This window comes from Ranitomeya imitator, chromosome 3 (assembly GCF_032444005.1).
Source record: "Ranitomeya imitator isolate aRanImi1 chromosome 3, aRanImi1.pri, whole genome shotgun sequence".
Classification (NCBI taxonomy): Eukaryota; Metazoa; Chordata; class Amphibia; order Anura; family Dendrobatidae; genus Ranitomeya; species Ranitomeya imitator.
Window position 1 is genome coordinate 783,190,996 of NC_091284.1, and position 17,910 is coordinate 783,208,905.

Below are 17,910 nucleotides of genomic sequence, written 5' to 3' on the forward strand. Positions count from 1 at the left end.
GCCAGCTATTTAAGCCCCCAGCCTACACCCATGTGTGGAGATAAGGTGGACAACCTCCCACCCAGTATATGGTCGTCCACATGAAACCCAATCCGTTATGTAAATTAGCGGTTAACCCCTCACAGCACTTAGTTTGCTGGAGGAAAATCTATGAGTTTTATGTCACTGATGCCATTAAGCGTAGTGAAACGTATCTGCCCTCCAGCACTTTACCAGTGACTTTGTCACAGGGGTTATCTGGTTAAAAAAAAATTATTGCCCTTCCACAGAATAGGTGACTACTTACTGATCGGGGTGGAGGTCCGAGCACTGGAATCCACAATGATGGACAGAACTGGAAATTGTTGACCTCAACAGAGCATCTTTATTTCTCTTACAAAATAGGTCGGACTCCTAACCAAAACTCCATTAATTCTTCATGGGGCTACCGGAAAATACAGAGTACAGAACTTTAGGAAGGAATGGGGTGGTGGTCTAGCGTCTGCACTGCTGCTCCATTCTAGCAGAAGGAAAAGGTTCCCTGTTCTGCCAATCGAGGCGGGTCTCCACGGTAGGCTAACATCGATCAACAAGTTTTGATCTTTGCTAAGGATAGGTGATAAAGCAGTTGCCCAGTGAAAACATGTTAACGTCTGTCAATGTGGCCAAGTTGGACATGGTACTAGCTCCGGTACCTCTTCTAATAGTGGCAGAGATATTGTAAGTTTGTTAGGTATCTTTATGCTCTATGTGTCTGTGTGAGAATGTGTCAAATTTGTACAGTGATAAAATGAAGTCCTTTTTAAAGGGGTTTCTAGGATTAAACCCCTTAGTGACTTCCACCTTCCAGAAACCCAAGAGTGACTGCAGCAGTTTAAACTCTTTGATGCTGCTATCAATCATGACAACGGCACTTAAGAGGTTATAAACCGGGATGACCACGGCCCCCCGCTACAGCTCCCTTACACATTGGACTACAGTCGTCCATACCTATCGATTATTGGAAAGATCAGCCAGCAGTCTAATGTCTATACAGGCCTTCTGACCAGTGGCGTAACTAGAGTCTGATGGGCCCTGGTGCATGTTTTGGAACGGGCCCCTCCCATCCTGGTATATATATGCCCTCCATTCTGGTATACAGTGGGGAAAATACGTATTTGATATGCTGCCGATTTTGCCAGTTTTCCCAACTCCAAAGAATGGAGAGGTCTGTAATTTTTATCGTAGGTACATATCAACTGTGAGAGACAGAATCTAAAAATAAGAAAAGCTGAAAATCATATTGTATGATTTTTAAATAATTAATTAGCATTCTATTGCATGAAATAAGTATTTGATACAGTAAAAAAAACAGAATCTAATATTTGGTTCAGAATCCTTTTTTGAGGTCAGACATTTCCTGTAGTTCTTGTCCAAGTTTGCACACACTGCAGCAGAGATTTTAGTCCACTCCTCCATACAGATCTTCTCCAGATCTTTCAGGTTTCGGGGCTGTCGCTGAGCAACATTGAGTTTCAACTGCCTCCAAAGATTTTCTATTGGGTTCAGGTCTGGAGACTGGGTAGGCCACTCCAGGAACTTGAAATGCTTCTTACGGAGCCACTGCTTAGTTGCCTTGGCTGTGTGCTTCGGGTCATTGTCATGCTGGTAGACCCAGCCACGACCCATCTTCAGCAGAGAGAAGGAGGTTGGCCAAAATCTCGCAATACATAACCCCATACATCTTCCCTTCAATACGATGCAGTCTTCCTGTCCCCTTTGCAGAAAAGCACCCCCAAAGAATGTTTCCTCCACCATGCTTCATGGTTGGGACGGTGTTCTTGGGGTTGTACTCATCATTCTTTTTTCTCCAAACACGGCGAGTGGAGTTGATACCAAAAAGTTTTATTTTTGTCTCATCTGACCACATGACTTTTTCCCATACCTCCTCTGGATCATCCAGATGGTCATTAGTGAACTTCAAACAGACCTGGACATGTGTTGGTGTGAGCAGAGGGGATCTTGCGTACCGTGCAGGATTTTAATCCATGACGGCATGGTGTGTTACTAATGGTAATGTTTCATACTGTGGTCCCATCTCTCTTTGAGTCATTGACCAGGTAATCCCATGTAGTTCTGGGCTAATTCTTGACCTTTCTTAGAATCATCCTTACCCCACGAGGCAAGATCTTTTATAGGGCCCCAGATCAAGGAAGATTGACAGTCATCTTGTGTTTCTGCCATTTACTAATAATTGTGCCAACAGTTGTTGCCTTCTCATCAAGCTGCTTGCCTATTGTCCTGTAGCTCATTCCAGCCCTGTGCAGGTCTACAGATTTGTCCCCGGTGTCCTTAGACAGCTCTTTGGTCTTGGCCATGGTGGAGAGGTAACTAGTTCAAACAGGTGCAATTAATACAGGTAATCAGAGCAGAGTAGGAGGGCTTCTTAATGAAAAGCTAACAGGTCTGCGAGAGCCAGAATTCTTGCTGGTAGGTAGGTTATCAAATACTTATTTCATGCAAAAAAAAATGCAATTTACTGTAATTATGTAAAAATCATACAGTGTGATTTTATGTTTTTTTTTTTTTTTTTTTTAGCTTCTCTCTCACAATTGAGGTGTACTTAAGACACAAATTACAAACCTTCTCCATTCTTCGTAGATGGGAAAACGTGCAAATTCTGCAGTGTATCAAATACTTATTTTCCCCACTGTATATGTTTCTCATCCTGGCCCCATCCTGGTATATACAGTGGCATGTAAAAGTTTGGGCACCCCTTTAAGAATAAATGATCTCTTAAAAGCCTAAAGTTAAAGATGACATATTTCCTTTGTATTTTTAAGGAAAACAATAGTACCGTATATACTCGAGTATAAGCCGACCCGAGTATAAGCCGACCCCCCTAATTTTGCCACAAAAAACTGGGAAAACTTATTGACTCGAGTATAAGCCTAGGGTGGAAATGCAGCATTTACCGGTGAATTTCAAAAATAAAAATAGATAATTATTTCCCCATAGCTGTGCCATATAGTGCTCTACACCGTTCATTATTTCCCCATAGCTGTGCCCCATATAGTGCTCTGCACCGTTCATTGTGCCCCATAGCTGTGCCATATACGGAGCTCTGCACCGTTCATTGTGCCCCATTGCTGTGCCATATACGGTGCTCTGCACCGTTCATTGTGCCCCATTGCTGTGCCATATACGGTGCTCTGCACCGTTCATTGTGCCCCATTGCTGTGCCATATACAGTGCTCTGCACCGTTCATTGTGCCCCATTGCTGTGCCATATACAGTGCTCTGCACCGTTCATTGTGCCCCATAGATGTGCCATATACGGTGCTCTGCACCGTTCATTGTGCCCCATTGCTGTGCCATATACGGTGCTCTGCACCGTTCATTGTGCCCCATTGCTGTGCCATATACAGTGCTCTGCACCGTTCATTGTGCCCCATTGCTGTGCCATATACGGTGCTCTGCACCGTTCATTGTGCCCCATTGCTGTGCCATATACAGTGCTCTGCACCGTTCATTGTGCCCCATATCTGTGCCCATATACGGTGCTCTGCACCGTTCATTGTGCCCCATTGCTGTGCCATATACGGTGCTCTGCACCGTTCATTGTGCCCCATTGCTGTGCCATATACAGTGCTCTGCACCGTTCATTGTGCCCCATATCTGTGCCCATATACGGTGCTCTGCACCGTTCATTGTGCCCCATTGCTGTGCCATATACGGTGTTCTGCACCGTTCATTGTGCCCCATAGAAATCTCTGCCGCCGCTGCTGCATTAAAAAAAAAATCCACATACTCACCTCCCTTGATTGCAGCTCCCGGCGTCTCGTTCCGGCGCCTCCATCTTCCCGGTGTCTCTGCTCTGACTGATCAGGCAGAGGGCGCCGCGCACACTGTATGCGTCATCGCGCCCTCTGCCTGAACAGTCAGAGCGCAGACGCCGGGAAGATGGAGCGGCGCCCGGCGGCTGGAACGAGGACAGGTGAATATGCTATACTTACCTAGTCCTGGCGATCCTCGCGCTGTCCCTCTGCCTGGTCTTCGGTGCCGCAGCTCTTCCTGTCACCGGCACCGCTGATTAGAGGAATGAATAGGCGGCTCCGCCCCTATGGGAGGTGGAGCCGCTTATTCATATCTCTAATGAGCGGTCCCACGTGACCGCTGAAGAGGGGAAGAAGCTGCAGCACAGAAGCCCGTGGGACGGCAGGGACAGCGCGAGGATCGCTGGGACTAGGTAAGTATACCTCAGCGCCCTCACCCGCCGACCCTGCCACCCACATTGACTCGAGTATAAGCCGAGAGGGGCACTTTCAGCCCAAAAATTTGGGCTGAAAATCTCGGCTTATACTCGAGTATATACGGTAATTTTTCACGTTTAAAAAAATTACAAAAAGTAAAATGTGGCGATGCAAAGGTTTAGGCACTCTTGCAGATTGTGCCAAAAAACAGCAGCCATGGGTTCTTCTATGCAGCTGCCTAGCACTCTGAAAATGGTGGAGGCCCACAAAGCAGAGAAAGGCTATAAGAAGATAGCAAAGTGTTTTCAAGTTGCTCATTCCTCAGTTTGAAATGTAATTAAGAAATGGCAGTGACCTGGAACAGCAGAGGTCAAGATAAGGTCTAGAAGACCAAGCTAAATTTCAGTGAGAGGATTACTAGAGAGGCAAATCAGAACCCCTTCTTGACTGCAAAAGACCTTCAGAAAGATTTAGCAGACTCTGGAGTTGTGGTACATTGTTCTATTGTTTAGAGACACCTGCACAAATATGCCTTCATGGAAGAGTCATCAGAATAAAGCATCTCCGGCGTCCTCAGCAGAAAATTCAGCATCAGAAGTATGCATAAGAACATCTAAACAAGGCTGATGCATTTTGGAAACAAGTCCTGTGGACCTATGAAGTTAAAATAAAATTCTTTGGCCACAGTGATGAAAAGTATGTGTGGAGATAAAAGGGCACAGAATTTCAGGAAAGGAACAACCATTAAGCATGAGGGTGGATCAATCATGCTTTGGTGTTGTCTTGCAACCAATAGCACGGGGAACATTTCACAGGTAGAGGGAAGCATGGGATTCAATGATATTTCAACAAATTCTTGATGCAAACATAACACCATTTGTAAAAAGCTGAACTTGAAAAGAGGATGGCTTCTATGAATAATGATTAGTCATGAGCGAGTGTGCTTGTTACTTTGGTTTTCTCCGAGTATTTTGGGCGTGCTCGGAGATTATGTTTGAGTCGCCGGAGCTGCATGATTTTCGGCTGCTAGACAGCCTGAATACATGTGGGGATTCTGTAACAAACAGGCAACCCCCACATGTATTCAGGCTGTCTAATAATGATCATAAACACATGCCAATATCCACAACAGACAACCTCAAAAGTCACAAGCTGAAGGTGTTACAATGGCCCTCACAGTCCCCTGATCTGAACATCATTGAAAATCTGTGGTTATACCTCAAACTTGCAGTGCATACAAGACGACCCAGGAACCTCAGAGAACTGGAAGAATTTTTCCAAGGAAGAGTGGATGAAAATCCCTCAAACAAGAAGTGGCTACAAAAAGTATTTACAAGCTGTGATACTTGCAAAAGGGGGTATTATTAGGTACTAACCATGCAGGGTGCCCAAACGTTTGCATGAGCCCATTTTCCTTTTTGTAATTTTCTAAACTGTAAAAATTGACTGTATATATAATTTTACATTTGCCTAGAATGCAAAGGAAATGTGTCATCATTAACTTTAAGCCTTTTAGAGATCATTTCATCTTCAACTTGCTTAACTGTTCACAATAACAGTAATTTTGACCAGGGGTGCCCAAACATGCCACTGCATATCCCCCATCCTGGTATATATGTCCCTTATCCTGAGCCCCACCCTAGTATATATCCCCCATCCCGGTATGTATGTTCCCCATCCTGTTAAATATATATCCCCCATTCTGCTGCTGTTCTTTAATGCATGGAAAAAATACACCATTATACTCACCTTCCCTTTTCTCCCCCGCCGTGCTTTATGCTCTTCTGAAGCCGGTAGCGTGCAAGCTACAGGAGCGCATGACATCACTTCCATGCGCCCCCAGTCACATGCACACTGACGTCAGTTGCTGGCCTTTGATTGCCCGGCAGCGTGTATTGCCACGCACGGACCTGACTGGTCTCTACACCGTAATACATGTTAACTGAATGTGCTTCAGAGGATGCACATCCAGTTGAAGTTTGTGCTGGCGTCGGCGGGCCCCCAACTGCACGTGTCCGGTCGAAACACCGCTTTTATGATTGTTCCTCAACAGGTGATGTTGGTGCAAAGAAGGATCAGCACATTTGATGTCCAACAAGTGATCCTTTTATTCTCCTTAGAGCCATTATCAGAGGAGTCTTACAGAGAACACAGGAGCGTTCCGTCGATTCAAGCATTCCATTGTATGAAGGAGCCGGAGGAGACAGCTGTCGGCCAACGCTCGTAATTACAGGGGTCTCTATGGTTAACAATAAAGAGTTGAGTTTATTAATACTCTGAATAGATTGCGGACTCCCTCATACACGTGTACGCTCGGCTCGGCACGTGTTCGTAATGGGGAGAGAGGAATAAGCCACCTCTCTCAGCATATGTTGAGCTTGGCCTCATGCACATTAGATGGCTGATCAAATCTGGTAAAATGTTGCTGGCTTGACCTTCATTCATTTAATTGGGGCACACAACCTGCAGTCTAGGCTTCACAAGTGACTTGAGATACCATTCTGTGCGGCCCCCCAAGCCATCTCTAACTTCTGTGTTCAGTGCCTCTCATGAACTATGGGGATAGCTGTGCTCATTATATTGTCATCCGGATTCCTTTTTCCGCTAAATATGGGAACAAAGGACCCTCTTTGACTACAATGGTGGAAGTTCCCTTTTATTAGATTGTCATGTACAGTAATGTGGATATATACCTCGGATTAAAATACCGCTTCGAATTTACTGTGTCCATTGGGAATGGAACAATGACAACAATTGGCCCTTACTCCACTCCCTCCAACCACATACTTTTCACTATCCTACTTTTGCTAGATCAACAATAATTTTGGGGACAGATGGAAGAGAATATGATACACTGCGGAGACGTGTAGTCTGTAACCATGAACATGGATTGCTCTGCATTGGAGCCACACTGGCTGGCCATTAAACAGACAAAACCTAAGACGGAAACAAAATGTACATATACCCTGCTGTAAGTAAACACGTAAAAGCCATAATGCATACAAACAACATAGGGCAAAAAAAAAGTGTAAAAGCCATCCCACGAGCGTCAAGTTGTACCCAATCCAGGATTGCCCTAACCTCTACCATTAAAACCTTACTTGGTGTCAAAGTGATGTCAATCTGAATAAGGGCCGGGGCAGGACCGGTCCCGAATATAGATAACCAGCAAACGGAAAGCTATATAAACGTAATGTCCAGGTCAAAAAAACGGAGGCTACACTCTTACCTGCACCAACCAAATGCAGAAATCTGAAACTAAACCCAAAAAATGTAACTGGAGAATGAGTTGACATGCATGAACAATGAAGGCATGCTCACACTCGTCATTTTACGTGTTTACATACGGCAGGGTATGCGTTCATTTTGTTTCTGTCTTAGGTTTTGTCTGTTTAATGGCCAGTCAGTGTGAACATGCTCCTATTTTGCGTGCATGCCAACTTATACTCCAGTACATTTATTTTTTTAATATTCCAGAGATATTGTCCTTTTCATGGTCTTTACTAAGGGGACGCCTCTCAGGTTAACATTACAGAGCAGCCTAAAGACACGCCCCAGAGGATCCTGTGATCCACGCCCTCTTGATAAAATGTATAAAAATTAGCAGTAAATAAAAAAGTCCATATCTCTGGAACTGTATGGTGGATTAAAAAAAAAAAGTTAGCCTGGGATTTTGTAGTTGTTTGTTTACCGGTATGTTTAGGTCTGTGAAATATTGTCTAAATTCTATATCCATTGTACCATAAAGGAGGAAGGCTGCCTTTAAATACTGAATGCGATTAACGCCCACTATTGGTTTGCAGAATTAGATTCTACATATATAGATATATAGTACATATAATATATATAGTACATATATTGATATGATGATTATTTCTCTCCATAGAGTGCTGGCTCCGTGCATATTTGATGCAAACAACTATAAACCAAGAGAAACAGTTGAATAACTTGCAGGTAACTGTAGGAAGTAAGACCCCGTGCTGTTCCTCTTCCTACTAACCATGTGTATTCCAATTAATAGTAGACTATAAACTAATCTTTGTGTGAATATACTGGAGGTGCTGGGTGTAAGGTTCCCAAAAATGGTAGTCGTGGACGAGTTCCTGCTCTGGCACCCTACAGAAAAATTGTGTCCCTGTCCCAGTGTACTGATAGGTGTGAGGTGCATCACACTCAGTTGTGGACCATTGGCTCCAGGTTTCCATCTTCTGGAACCATCGCACACAATCCAGGGGACATCAAGTGCTTTTCAACAGTCAAACATTTCCTGAACAGCTCACCGTCATTACAGTGGAGCATGTGGGATAGAGCACAACCGGTTTCAGTCCTTCCCTCAGGTACTGGACATAACTTCAGCCCTAGTGCTCGTTCTACTTGGAGCGTCCTTTCCCTCCTGTCTCCACTAACACTAGGGATTCTTCTTCACCAATGGCAGTCCACCCGGGTCTGTTACGTTCATTCGCGTCTTTGCGTCCATCTTTCCCTGCAGTTCTGCAGGTATGATGTGCCCAATGGCCCCAACACCAGTCTCGAGATCTCGGGCCCAGGTATGATGTGCCCAATGGCCCCAACACCAGTCTCGAGATCCCGGGCCCAGGTATGATGTGCCCAATGGCCCCAACACCAGTCTCGAGATCCCGGGCCCGACCGACGGAGCCGCATGGAGGAGTTATAATCCATTGCCCCGAGTAATAGGCCCACGTTGGCCGCAGGAGCCCACTTGACCTCATCATTGAACTTGCTTTTCTTTTCATCTACTACCGACTCACTTCAATCGCTCTTTTATTAACACTATTGTTGCCTTCCCCTGCCATCTGTGCGCTTGTACCTAACTTTAACTATTTCTTATCAACTCCCTACCCTTACTTTATATTACTAATATCCTTTCCCCTTTTATCTATAAAAACACATTAATGGGGCTCCCACATTAACCCCGCTATTCTGCACATTGTTATATCACATCACATAAGGATTATATACATGGATATTAAATGGATAAAAACCGCATAACGCCATTTACATTACATTTATGTATACTTCCAGGCAGGAACGGGCTAAGACAGTCCACATCCTGACATGTGTAACTGGAGTGAACACTGATTAGTAGTTGTTTAACCTTCAATTAGACGCGTGGGGTCCATTGGACCCCAAGTAAGTTTATTTTCATCATATTTCCGCCAGTATGGAAAGTAGGTAACCATCTGTGTCGGTAGCTTCCTAGCTTGGGCGCCCCTCCGTCAGTGCATCGCAAGATGCGGTGACAAAGACACGTGCCACAGCGAGGCACAAGGAGTCCAACGGATCCTGCGCGACTACTAGTGTACTACTTTTTTGGAAAGCCTTCTTGGTCTGCAACTAGCCCACCTGCTGTCAAAGGTCGATGTTATGTGAGATCTAGTGACCGAAAAAACTAAATCAAACGTGATAATTGGAAGACATTTATGTGCAATGAGCAGCATAAGAATATATGTGATTCTTCTGCCAAATAATTACTTGTTTTTTCATAGTACATCAGTAGATGTTTAAATTTTCTTGACTACTAAAAACGTTATATTATCGTTTAGCCAAGATGTTGGACCTTAAGTTCCTAAATAAAGTATAAATTCTTCTTTAAAGGGAACTTGTCACCAGATTTGGCCAATAAGAGATCCAGTCATCACCTTTCAGGGATGATATAGAGGATTCTATAATGATGTATATCTGCCCCCAACCCGACCTGTAAGAGAAGAAAAATAACTTTTATTATACTCACCTGGAGGTAGGAATACAAAACAGGGCAAACATCACTGAACCATGGGAAGATAGGAATACTCTTGCTGGACCTGGAGAAATGGGCATCAATCCCTCTATTATCAAAGAACACTAGTTAAATGGACTTTAACCATCAGGGATTGAGCTTTTGCTCTCATCAACTAAGCCAGGCCACCATGGAAACAAGCATTGGTCCATTATTACCCTTGACCACAAGGGCTGCAGCCATGAAGTACCCCAGTACGCTATACAACCAGGGAAGTGATGCAACAGATGAAGCAGTTCGGGTGTAGTTCATTAGATAAAATACAGATGAGGTTTATGATTCCAGAAATGGCCATGTCAAAACCCATTGATATTAGGTTGGGAAAGAATTCATACCTCACCAAGATCGGATTAAAAGTCAAGTAGCAGCAGGAACGTGTGTATTGTGCAGATGAAGCTGAGGGCCATGCTGGATGTGCACAATGAAGTGGCAAATGCTTTCCCCTGCTTTATCTGTGCACTGTGCTGTCTTCTGCTGATGGACTCCTCCTTGGTATTATGTAAGTTTGTTTTTTTACTGCCTAATGATAAAACACATGTTTTTTGACATGGGTGTTTTTGAAAGGCTAAACACTAGCTGCGTAATGACACGCTGGTGGTCTAATGGCAGAAACCCAATGGCAGATTCCGTTTAAAGAGTAATTGCAATCAGTGGAGAAATGTGTAATGTATTACCGTGGTTAGAAGATGTTAACAGATTGCTTCATCAAATAAATGGCGCTTATGTCTAAGGGTCACTTCCGTCTGTCCGTCTGTCTTTCTGTCTGTCCCGGAAATCCCGCGTCGCTGATTGGTCGCGGCTGTCAGTGCCTGCTCCATACTCCCCTCCAGTCAGCGCTCACACAGGGTTAATGGCAGCGTTAATGGACCGCGTTATGCCGCGGTGTAACGCACTCCTTTAACGCTGCTATTAACCCTGTGTGACCAACTTTTTACTATTGATGCTGCCTATGCTGTGCGGCAGCTCTGGTGGTGGTGAGGCGGTAGCTCTGGTGGTAGTGATGCGACAGCTCTGGTGGTGGTGAGGCAGTAGCTCTGGTGGTAGTGAGGCGACAGCTCTGGTGGTGGTGAGGCGGTAGCTCTGGTGGTAGTGAGGCAACAGCTCTGGTGGTGGTGAGGCAGCAGAATGGTTATTTCAGGCTGTAGGCTTTCCTGAAGAGATGGGTTTTCAGGTTCCATTTGAAGGATCTGAGGGTGGTGGATAATCGGACGTGTTGAGGCGTAGAATTCCAGAGGATGGGGGATATTCGGGAGAAATCTTGGAGGCAGTTGTGTGAGGAACAAATAAGTGTGGAGGGCAGTAGGAGGTCTTGGGAGGATCGAAGATTACATGAGGGAAGATATTGGGAGATTAGTAGTGATGAGCGAGTGTACTCGTTGCTCGGATTTACCCGAGCACGCTCGGGTGGTCTCCGAGTATTTGTTAGTGTTCGGAGATTTAGTTTTCATCGCCGCAGCTGAATGATTTACAGCTACTAGCCAGCTTGATTACATGTGGGGATTTCCTAGCAACCTGGCAACCCCCACATGTACTCAGACTGGGTGGTAGCTGTAAATCATTCAGCTGAGGCGATGAAAACTAAATCTCCGAACACTAACAAATACTCGGAGATCACCCGAGCGTGCTCTGGAAAACCCAAGCAATGAGTACACTCGCTCATCAGTAGAGATTAGTTCAGAGATATAGGGAGGGGACAGGATGGCTTTGTAGGTCAGTGTTAGTAGTTTGAACTGGATTCGCTGGGGAAATGGGAGCCAGTGGAAGGATTTGCAGAGGGGAAAAACAGGGGAGTAGCGAGGAGAGAGGTGAATTAGCCAGGCAGAGAACGGGGAGGCCACAGAGGAGGGTGTTGCAGTAATCGAGGCGGGAGATGAGGGCATGCACAAGAGTTTTAGTAGACTGAGGGCTGAGGAAGGGATGGATTCTGGCAATATTTTTGAGTTGGGGGTGACAGGAGGTGGCAAGAGTTTGGACATGCAGTTTGAAGGACAGGGCACAGGCGAGAGTTACTCCGAGGCAGCGAATGTCAGGTGCGGGAGAGATCGTGATGCCGTTTACCATAATAGATAGATCGGGTAGAGGAGATACGTGAGATGGAGGAAAGATTATGAGTTCCGTTTTGTCTACATTGAGTTTTAGGAAGCGAGAGGTGAAGAAGCACGATATGGCTGATAGTCGCTCTGGGATTCTGGACAGCAGAGAGGTGACATCTGGGCCAGAGAGGTAGATCTCAGTGTCGTCAGCATACAGGCGGTACTGGAGGACATGGGACTTTGAGTTGTCCTAGGCCAAGGGTATAGATGGAAAAAAGTAGGGGCCCCAGGACAGAGCCTTTGGGGACTCCCAACAGAGAGAGGGTGGGATGAGGAGGTAGTGTAATGGAATACATTAGGTCGGACTTGTGATTTAAGTTATAATTCTCTGTTGCCACCAGTAGTATAGAGTAAAGATAAAATTTTAATTTGCATGGGAACCTGTAAAGAATAGCCTGTGGGAAAGCTCACTGTTTTAAACTTGGACCATGACCATGGCTCACAATCTCTTCTCAAGTTCTTCCCAAAGATATTTGGTAGGGTTGAGGTTGGGGCTCTGTGCAGCCGGTCATGTTTTTCCACACTAAATGTATCCAACCATGCCTTTATTGATCTTGCATTGGTCACAGTCCTGTTTGAACAATGAAGAGCCTTCATAAAACTGTACCCATACCAGTTGGAAGCTTCAGTTTTTGAACTATGTTTTATATGCTATGCGTTAACATTCCCCTTTATTGGAACTAAGGGGCCAAGGCCAACCCCTGAAAAACAGCCCACAGGATTATCCCTCCTCCACCAAACTTTACAGCTGGCACAATACAACCAGCTGGGTAATGTTTTTCTGGCATTCTTTAAACCTAGACTCATCCATTAGACCCCAGATAGAGGAGATCCATCACTCCACGGAGCATGTTTCCTCTGCTCCAAAGTCCATACTACGTTGTTCTTGGTTATGTAAAGCTTTCAGCTGCATGGAAGCCCATGCCATGAAGCTATCAGTGGGGGCACAGGACCACACAGATATTGGTGAGCTCCGTACAAAGAGCTATTTGGTCACACATGAGTTAAAGCAGATGAGATGGCAAGAGATCGGATATCATACACTAGGGACAATCGGACTAAATGAAAAACCTGAATTTAATGATTAAGAGGTGCATCGCAATACTTTTGTCCATATATACGTATATGTTTTCTTCACAAATCATTGCACTCTTCCTTTGACACCAGATCGACCCTTCAATTCCCCAGATTCTTACATAACTTGACGTAAACTCCATTAATTAGCCAATACCACAGTACACTGCATTGCTGTCAGTGATGATACATTATTTATTACATCTTGGCTGTGATCTCTAACGATATCTTCAAGTCGGATGGACATGATTTTAACAGATAAATCCTTAAGCTTCTGAAATGTTGGTGGTTCATGCCGTGGGCGGCATAAAAGAAAAGACCAGAAGTCCGCAGTTGTACTATATCCTAGATCAGGAACTGGGTCAGAGAAAAGTGCTCTTCTTTCAGGAATCAAAAATGAATTGCTCTTGGTTTCAGAATTGCGAGGGATTATGCCACCAAAGTAAGTATATTAACCCTAGCCCATAAAACAGTGTTCCCCAACTCCGGTCCTCAAGAGCCACCAACAGGTCATGTTTTCAGGATTTCCTTAGTATTGCACAGGTGATGGAATTATTGCCTGTGAAGGTGATGCAGTTATCACCTGTGCAATACTAAGGAAATACTGAAAACATGACCTGTTGGTGGCTCTTGAGGACCGGACTTGGGGAACACTGCCATAAAAGATATGCTGTTTTCTTGATCATGTTAGTCTTTCTGACGCTGAAAAAATCTCTGGTACCATCAACAATTAAAGAAATAGTTTTAGACTTTGCAGAGTATTACATAAGCATCCTGTCCGAAAAGATTACTCAAGAGTTATTAGAGGTCAGGATGTAAATCTCTAACCATACACATATATATTCTTGTTTGTAGAAGACCATGCAATAAGAGATGTCATGCAGTTAGGATCACAGTGATCCACCAGAGGATCCTCCTGTTGACCGAGGCTCTGAAACGATAATGAGCTGCAAATATGAAGCAGAAGACAACCTTGTTTGGAGGTGACTGTGGTGTCACCTATGACTATGATCTGTTTGTTAAAGGATGGCCGCAACCTATTCGATCGTAATGTTGATATATCTTATATATGTGGGGCAGCGCAGTGGTGATTAAAATCCCACCAAGGACATTATCTGCAAGGATTTTGTATGTTCTCCCTGTGTTTGCATGGGTTTCTTCTGAGTTCTCTAGTTTCCCCCCGCACTCCAAGACATACAGAAAGTAAATTTAGATTGTGAGCCCCAAAGGGGACAGCGGCGACGATCTCTGTAAAACTCTGCGGAATATGATGGCGCTATGTAAAATAAATAATTATGTGCAATCATAACAATATAGATCATGGTCGAGTTATTAGTGGATGAGCACATGGTCTTCGCAGAGGATAGTTAGACCTTCAGAATCATGTTCTCCAGTTGACCTAGTCTGACAGTGCGAACAAAAAATGTTCTTTGAGCTATTAGCACTTAATGTGGTAGCTCATGCAAATACATTACTTAGCACGAGATGATGATGAGCCATAAGTCCATCATCCCATGCGTATTTTATCTGTTATGACCAGAAGTCTCGCGATGGGGATGCCTGGAGTCCAAGAGCTCCTCAGCTTCACAAGAAGCTTTTTAATATTATAATTACACATCTTGAGCATGTAATGTTACCGATGTGGTTTTGTAACTTCAAGTTACCCCTATGCTTCAATGTTATAACACAATCCCAGATGCTGGGCACACTCTCTGGTCAGACTCTCTTCCGCAACTGGCTTCCGCTGTCGGTTGTCAGAATTCCTTTCAAAATGATCTCCAGTCATTTGTACAGAATTCACAGGCAGCTCAACTGGATTAAAAGGAGCACTCTGGAAGTGGTCAGAAACCTCTCTTCGAAACACTTTAGCAGTGGTGAAACTGTACAGTCCCCACCGGCCCCCACTGCTGTCTGATAGGTCAGTTTCTCACGGTCTTCAGTGCAAAACACTGCATTATATAGTTTACCTCCACCCTAGGACAGAGCTTGTGCACTGCCATACTAATTCATCTATACACAAAGACCCCAAATTACTAGTCACATACATCATAATGCAATCGTAGGTCCTTCAGTACATGGGAATTCAATTTTATCTCAACCCTTCAGGCTTATTTTTGGTGTCAAAATGGTATCAAATATGGTGATGGTGATAAATAAAATATATTTGATATCTATTGGCAAGAGAAGCTTCTACCAAATCTCATTTTTCTTGCTGAATACTGGTATTTTGAATATTTCCTTTTGGTGTCTTAAGAATTGAAGTGTAAGTCAAACTTCTCACGCTGTGCCGCTCGCCTAGCGCAGGAGTTTCGTGGAGAGGGGATGTGTATCTGCTACAGACGGATCTGGTTGTAGCTCATGGCTCTTATTAATTCTTTCTGTGTGGTAGACTCCTGGGAGCCAACGGTCTCACTGTTTTACAGAGCATTTTATCATTCTTCTTGCAACTTGCAAAAAATAAAGAAATACTGTGCCAATATTCAGCTTGACATGAACTCAGGCAGGGGTATACATAGAAATCATGTGGGTACCATGGCAAAAGTCCTAATTGGCCCCCAGCTCTACCCACCAGGCCCCTTCAAAAAAATAATCCATAGGATTATCCAGGCTTACACCGTGTAGGACCATTCACGGATGGACATACCTCCCAACTTTTAAAAATCGGGACATGTAATGAGTCACAAACTCTGTAATTGTTCTCCTACTGTAGCCTCTCTGTGTTCTCACCTATAATGATTCACCTTTCATGGCAACCATACAGTATTATTCCCCCCCCCCCTCCATAGTATGATGCCTCTACAGTGGTTGCTAGGGGATCCCCACATGTATTCAAGCTGTCTAGTAGCTGTAAATCATTCAGCTGCGGCTATGAAAACTAAATCTCCGAGCACTTACAAATACTCGGAGACCACCCGAGAATGCTCGGGAAAACCCGAGCAACGAGTACACTCGCTAATCATTAAGTATAATGTTTCCACAGCCCGTTTCATCCACTTTGGAAAAAACAGCTTGAATCGTCTTGTTCACGGTCTGCAGGCTTACTGTGGTGACACAGCCCGTTATACTCAGAGGGTAAGGGGCGAGGCAGTGAGGAGAAGGAAGAGGCCACATAGACGAATTAAGTGTATGAAAATGAGAGAATTTCCCTGAAACATATCATCAGGTCAAAAGCTTATTGCTTCCAGGTGGATTGATCCAGTTGTCCCAGGGCAGAAAGAACTTGTAAAATAAAATACATTTATCTATTATATTGGAAGAAGGAATATATAGGAAATGCAAAACTTTCTGTCTAGGAGATTGATGTATGACCAGAAGGGAATAGGATGATTGTAGGACTGTTAGACTTATTGTTTTGTAATACTTGTACCTGTGTTTTTTTTTTTTAAAAAAAACCTTATCTGATAAAGAAGAAAATATATACGGTATATTGCTTGTAGAGAGAGAAACTGGTGAAAAGGCAGGATACCAGCCATATAATGGTTAGACATAGTATTATTCTGCATGTTCACATACAAGACAACTTATTCTGAAAAGTTACCGTACTTGAAAATATATTTAACCACTACAAAGGTGGCTTGAAACCAAATTTTGAATTTCATCCCAAATGTCCATCTATCTACTATAATAAACTAATTGTGACCTAAACGTCCCGATGACCTTTCATTTGAGAATCAATAGTGCATGCTGGAATACTTAAATGTGACATCGGCAGGGATGTGTAGCTGTGGTCACTGCTGCAGTCACCTCTGCAGTTACTTTCCCCAACCTACTGTTTGGGGGGCTTATCTATGCTCTATTGAACATGCGTCGTTTGTCAATTCTGACGCATGCTCAAAATGCTAAATTCCTTTGCCCAGTGACAGTGCGCTCCCTCTCCAGGTCTAACGAGAAGTGACAAATCTGCAAGAAAGTACACTGTCAGTGTGTATTGAAAAGGAAAGAACTGAGCAAGCAGGAAGAACACACCAGTCCAGCCCCAAAACAGGCGTCACAGCCCTGAAACTGGATGTTTCTGTTCTCCTTTGACTGGGATTTTTGCACCGCTGGTCTAAACTGAGTAGTGTAGTGGGACTGAGGTTGGTCAAATTTAACTATCCGGTCAGTTTCTACGTTGGGCTCCAAAGTAATAGAGCCTACTTGTTGCACTTACTCCTTACCTACATAATGGGTCAATGTCAGGCTGTCGAGGTGGCCAGTAACCTAGTCTGCCGAGGTGGCCAGTAACCTAGTCTGCCGAGGTGGCCAGTAACATAGGCTCCTGAGGTGGTCATGTGACCGCGACGTCATCACAGGCCCTGCGCGAGAAAGACCAGCCATGACGTCACGGTCATGTGACCGCGACGTCATCACAGGTCCTGCGCGCCTGCGCGAGAAGGACCTGCAATGACATCACGGTCATGTGACCGAACTACAAGGGGCCCTCGGAAGGTCAGTATATGTTTATTTTTTTTAACCTGGGACATACGTGGCTGGGCAATATACTACGTAGCTGGGCAATATACTACGTGACTGACCAGTATACTACGTCGCTATGCAATATACTATGTGGTTGGGCAATATACTACGTGGACATGCATATTCTAGAATACCCGATGCGTTAGAATCGGGCCACCATCTAGTGTATAATATTTGTTCTCGAACAGAGAACAGTTTTAATAAGAGATAGTTGCTTGTTTTTGCAAACACTTACCCATTTAACATGTATATTCTTTGTTTGTTAAGACTTGCTCCACCC

At 44.3% G+C, this 17,910-nt stretch overlaps 1 protein-coding gene across 4 annotated transcripts in view; it reads left to right on the top strand.

The window, feature by feature from the left end:
• Positions 1 to 17,910, top strand: part of ELMOD1 (ELMO domain containing 1) — a 144,292-nt gene that overhangs the window by 72,795 nt on the left and 53,587 nt on the right. For 2 of the 4 annotated variants that reach the window (XM_069759132.1, XM_069759130.1), the window contains exon 3: positions 8,098 to 8,165. The exons of the other annotated variants lie outside the window; for them this stretch is intronic. The gene's annotated coding sequence lies outside the window, so the exon portion shown is untranslated. The remainder of the gene's footprint in view (positions 1 to 8,097; positions 8,166 to 17,910) is intronic. 4 annotated transcript variants of the gene reach the window in all.